We start from the raw sequence: 5680 nt of genomic DNA on the forward strand, positions 1-5680 counted from the left end.
CTTCATACCTAATCTTCTCCTCTGATTTACGCTCCACTGATTTACACAGATAGCTACTGACCTAACTGCATCCACAGACAGGACATTACCGTCCTCTGCAGGGAAGGATTTATGACATCACTGATGATGTCACAATGTCTATGACAATCAATGTCTATGACATCATCAGTGTCTTCATAAGTCAGTGAGAAATTTCTGTGTGTGTGTGTGTGATGATGTCATCAGTGCAGTGGTGATGTCATCAGTGATGCCATCCTTCCTGGCTGAGGCTATAGACAAGTTTCCTGGGCCGTTCCTAGGGCGGCGCCATAGCAGCCTTTCGTGTCCCCGGCTTCCGTTTAAGTCCACATTGCGTCCACAGCAGCGCGCACATCAGAAGGCAGCAGCCGAAATATCCAAACTTTTTTACAACGATCGATAACATCAGCTACACTAACGTTAGCAGACGTTATTAACAATGGGTTATTCTGGAACACATTGTGCAGTGCGTGGCTGTCACAAAACACTGCACGTTTCCATCCACTGGTATTTTGCGAATTATAGAGCTGACAATCACCTCGTGTTTGAGGCTGTCTGAGCTGCTGATCAGCTGCTAGACCCGATATACAGCTCTGTTAAACACATCTAACGTTATTAATTTAAAGTTTCTTGATGATCTACAAGTAGACAAAGGTACCATAACGCCATTTCTGGATTACCACGTGCGACTCGGCAAACTAACGTTATAATCCCAACCCGATCTCCCAATTTTTTTTTTAAATAGCAACGTTTGTGGACCAACGTTGCTATGTTACAATTTCGTCTCCGAAATTGTAAAATGGTAATCCACGGAGCAGATAGTAGGTGAATACAATTTCATTCAAGTCTAGAAGTGAGTCGCCTTAAAGTTAATATCCCAGTCTTCTTCTGTTTACCACGGCGGGTATTGTGCTGCGTATTTACCATGATTTACCGTGTGTAGCCCTATTGTGTGGAGGCTACACACGGCATGTCATGTTTTGCAGTGATCAAGGCAAACTGGGTTGTTTTTGAATGGAGAGACACCTAACGTTAGTCTGGCTGACTGTGACAGAGGAGAGGACAGTAACCTAACGTTAGTCTGACTGACTGTGAGAGAGGAGAGGACTGTAACCTAACGTTAGTCTGACTGTGAGAGAGGAGAGTACTGTCACTGTAACCTAACGTTAGTCTGACTGACTGTGACAGAGGAGAGGACAGTAACATAACGTTAGTCTGACTGACTGTGAGAGAGGAGAGGACTGTAACCTAACGTTAGTCTGACTGTGAGAGAGGAGAGAGAGTACTGTCACTGTAACCTAAGATTAGTCTGACTGACTGTGACAGAGGAGAGGACTGTAACCTAACGTTAGTCTGGCTGACGCTTCGGAGCTTTTGAGATAGATCATCGCGTTGCCGTCCACCGCCATTGATTCCTCAAAATACGCTATAATCCTGCCTGTAGTTACGTTCGGCCATTTACACATATTATCTTCCCATGTGTCCACTGTCAACGGGTGTGGGATAGACACTCTTTCATTAGATAGGAGACTCGCAGAATGATCCCAAGTTTGCATTTTTTCGGCGGTCGCTATGGCTACTACGGTAGTACGTTACGCTTCTCCGTATTCACAAACACCGGAAGCGACAGACACGATCGCGGCCGAGTTCGGAAGCAAACCGGAAGTGCCCAGGAAACTTCTCTATATAAGTTCAGGTGTCCCAGAGGCTTTAAGCTTAGTGTTCCAGACCAGGGTGTCTAAGGGGACATTCACACCAAAAGCATTTTTTTCAGTCAAATCATGTCGAGGGCGCTTCCATTGTGCACAAAACACAGCGCACGGAGCGTTTTTTTTGTGCTCCGTTTGTTTTCCTCTGTAGTCGCGTGCAGTACAGATCAGAACACAACCACAAGGACAGTAGCCAGCTAGTTTTGTCTGTTTGATGTTGTTCACTGTCAACATGAAAGCCAGATTATTGCCAATTCTGGCAGCAGCGGAGGTTGAAAATCCCTCGGGATGAAAAAGACGAGCAGGGCACTTTTCCTCTAATGTTCAACTTTTTTCAGCTTTAAAACGCCCACAGCGCTCCTCCCAAAACAAAAGACGCCACCAGTGCTAAACGGCAGGTGCGTTCATTAAAAGAGGAGCATTTCTAGCGCGTCCTTATATAGAGAATGAATTGCAGAAAGACGCTGGCAGCTCCAAAAATGTTTTTGGTCTGAATGTCCCCTAACTCCCGGGGGGTCCTAACTCCCAGGGGGTGTATAACTCCCAAGGCGTGTCTAACTCCCACGGGTCCATAGTAATAAGAATGAGAATTGTTGAGTGAGCAGAATTTTGTTCAGCCACAGCTATGCCATTCTACATGCGATTGGGCTGAAACTTTCAGGAAGTGTAAAGAGCACCCCTGCTGGTGACCTGATGGAGCCAGATTTTCTAATTAGTAATTGCCCTATTTACCTAACTCGATCATCTTTGAGGAAGCACAATGAGGTAAAATGAGTCTACTGCACGGGGCTGAGAAAGAGAAGCAGGTGTTTAGATAGATAGATAGATAGATAGATAGATAGATAGATAGATAGATAGATAGATAGATAGATAGATAGATAGATAGATAGATAGATAGATAGATAGATAGATAGATAGATAGATAGATACAGTAGATAGATGGATAGATAGATAGATATATATATATAGATATATAGATAGATAGATAGATAGATAGATAGATAGATAGATAGATAGATAGATAGATAGATAGATAGATGTAGATAGATAGAGATATATATGGATAGATAGATAGATAGATAGATATAGATAGATTGATTGATATAGATAGATGATAGATAGATAAATATAGATAGATAGATAGATAGATAGATAGATAGATAGATAGATAGATAGATAGATACAGTAGATAGATAGATAGATAGATAGATAGATAGATAGATAGATAGATAGATAGATAGATAGATAGATAGATAGATAGATAGATAGATAGATAGATAGATACAACTTTGTATTAGGCTATGGAATGTATTGCACAGTGTTGTCACACCATTCTAAGTATATAATCTATTAGGGAGATTTTTCATACTTACACAGAGTAGTATTGTGTATGTACAATACAGGTTAATGAACTAATTAATACATTGGAATACGGCCATTGTAACGTCTGTTAAGATAATAGGGTTATTTAGATTTGTGTGTGTGTGTGTGTGTGTGTGTGTGTGTGTGTGTGTGTGTGTGTGTGTGTGTGTGTGTGTGTGTGTGTGTGTGTGTGTGAGAGAGATAGTCCTATCAGTTCATTAAAAAAGGCCATATTCATTGTTGTTTCTTTTAATACGATATTGGAAAAAGAAGTTGATTGATTCCTCTTCTCATACAGACAAGCTTCGGGGTTGTAGATGAGAGAAGAAGGTCACTGACCTGATGTCAGTGATAAGCCTCCTCTCACTCCAGCCTCTTTATTCTCTCCAAAGAATTTGACCATTTCTGGTCTAAGCTTTTTTTTCTGTCGTTTTCTTTTCAGTTGTTGGACCATGGTATATGTTGGACCATTAGGCCCATACTTTCCCTGCCAAGTCATCTTCAAACCAAAGCACAGTCCTCATTAAAATAATCGCTCGTCACTTTGTAGAAACCATGTTAATATAACAGAAGTCTCTTAATCCATCCAATGTATTCACTATCTATTTTACAGACTCTCCTTCATCCACTGTCACAGCAAACACACACACACACACACACACACACACACACACACACACACACACACACACACACACACACACACACACACACAGCAAACACACACAGACACACACAGAATGTTACCCAGAAAAATAAACAATGCATTTATCCTTGGATTTATGTCCAGGAGGCAAAAAACAAATCCTCGATAATCAGTCTAGTTTGTTAATTTTCTTTTTCATAATCCCCTTGAGATGGTAATTTAAAAATAAATGTGAAGCACAATGTTCCATCTAGAAAAGTTACTTATAATGAGTGCAATTTTAGATAGAGAGCAGCTTGTATTTGTTCCTCAGCAAGTCAAAGGGGACTGAACCACCTTTCCCAGACAAACGGGAGAAGTTAAAAAAAGAAAGTATAATGACGTATTAATATTAACAGTAAGCGTTCCGATCTATATCTGAAGGCTTTGACAGACTGTGTGATTTTTTGGCTATCCCAGACGAAAGATGACCAACGTGAAAGAAACGTGCAGATATCTTTGGTCGTGGCTACAAAAACGCTCATCATGCGTTGCGCAGTGAGAGAGGTTCAAAGACGGCCGTTGTCACAGTCTTGCGACCAAAGATAGCCTAGGACGAATTATGACCCGGTCAGAAATTTAGGGTGACAGCTACGATCATATCATATCATATGAGTATATAGATGCTAATGCTAGTAGAGGAGGCTAATAAATAGTTGACGTTACCTCAAGCTCTCTGGCAAAATTGGCATCCCGTGTTGGCCTCTGTTCCCTATAGCCACGAGTGGGTCCACATTCTCCTCCTCCTCCTTCTCGGATGTTTTTCCAGACACATAAATTGCACTTTGCAAAGGCTCCCTTCTTGCTCAGCTTTTTCAGTTCATTGTTGACATTTACTTTCTACCACAGACAACTGTGGCACACATTCATTGATGCATTGCTGCGGTGCGCTGCTTTTGACGTGTATTGACTGCTGATTGACAGGTATTGACGGAGAGACGTGCATCGTAATCGTACAGTCTGCACACATCAAACCTGACGTCTGTGTGACCACCAATAAACTTATAAGATTGCTCAAATCTCACAGTGGCGGCTTAATAAAGGCGATTCCGTCTGTCTGTAATGTATGTATGTCTGTCTGTCTGTTCTTCGCATATTTCGAGAACCGTTCGTCAGATCGACTTCAAACTTGGTGGGGTGCGCTGCTGGGAGCCCGCGGGAGTGCATTTTGTGCAATTCTGCATAGCGCCACCGACTGGCAACACAAAAAGTGGTTTATTTATATCGAGAACCGCTCGTCCGATCGACTACAATGGTGGGTGCGCTGCTGGGAACCCGACAGAGCAGTGCCGAATAATGTGCAATTCGGACATGCGCATAGCCATAGCGCCACCTATTGGCAACAAAAAAGGCGGTATATCGAGAACCGTTTGGAGGGGTATGGAGGGAATTGGGAGGGGTACGCTCCGAGGAAAGCTGTTGGGTCCTTCGCTGCTTTGTCCTCGACCCTTCCCTCGTTCATGAGTTCCGCGCCCAGCACCCGGACAAGCCCGGCCGGGAACCGGGAGTGTCACCGATGACATCATAACTGTTACATCTGACATCCCTGATGATGTCACAGTTGACATTATGATGCCACAGATGATGTCACTGTTGACATTACATCATTTGAACGTTATAAGAATCAGAATCAGCCAGCTTCTCACTGTCATATCTTAGTACCAGAAGCACTCAGTCTACATCTAGCCTTTTAGTCTTGCTTGCAAGTAATCTGCTGCATCCTGGTTATCCTTTGTAGCCTGTTTGAACCTCATTCTGAACCTGTCAGCCTGCTTCAGCCTCCAGCAGTCGGTGTCTGCGTTGGGGATCCACTACCCTGCCACCTGCTCTTTCAGCTTGCCCTCCAACCGGTGAAGCCTCCCTCGGCCGTACGGTGTGATGAACATCTTCAATAAAGTCACTTTAG

General features: G+C 43.0%; 1 pseudogene across 1 annotated transcript in view; it reads left to right on the forward strand.

Annotated features, from left to right (window-relative positions):
• The first annotated feature begins 5652 nt into the window (after positions 1–5652).
• The window catches only part of LOC310780615 (non-selective voltage-gated ion channel VDAC2 pseudogene), an 897-nt pseudogene continuing 869 nt past the window's right edge, over positions 5653–5680 (forward strand). Inside the window, exon 1 of the transcript in view lies at positions 5653–5680. This exon is cut by the window's right edge and continues 869 nt beyond it. The product of the transcript in view is annotated as a non-selective voltage-gated ion channel VDAC2 pseudogene (transcript).

Source organism: Poromitra crassiceps (genome assembly GCF_964638095.1).
Source record: "Poromitra crassiceps genome assembly, chromosome: 8".
Lineage (NCBI taxonomy): Eukaryota > Metazoa > Chordata > Actinopteri > Beryciformes > Melamphaidae > Poromitra > Poromitra crassiceps.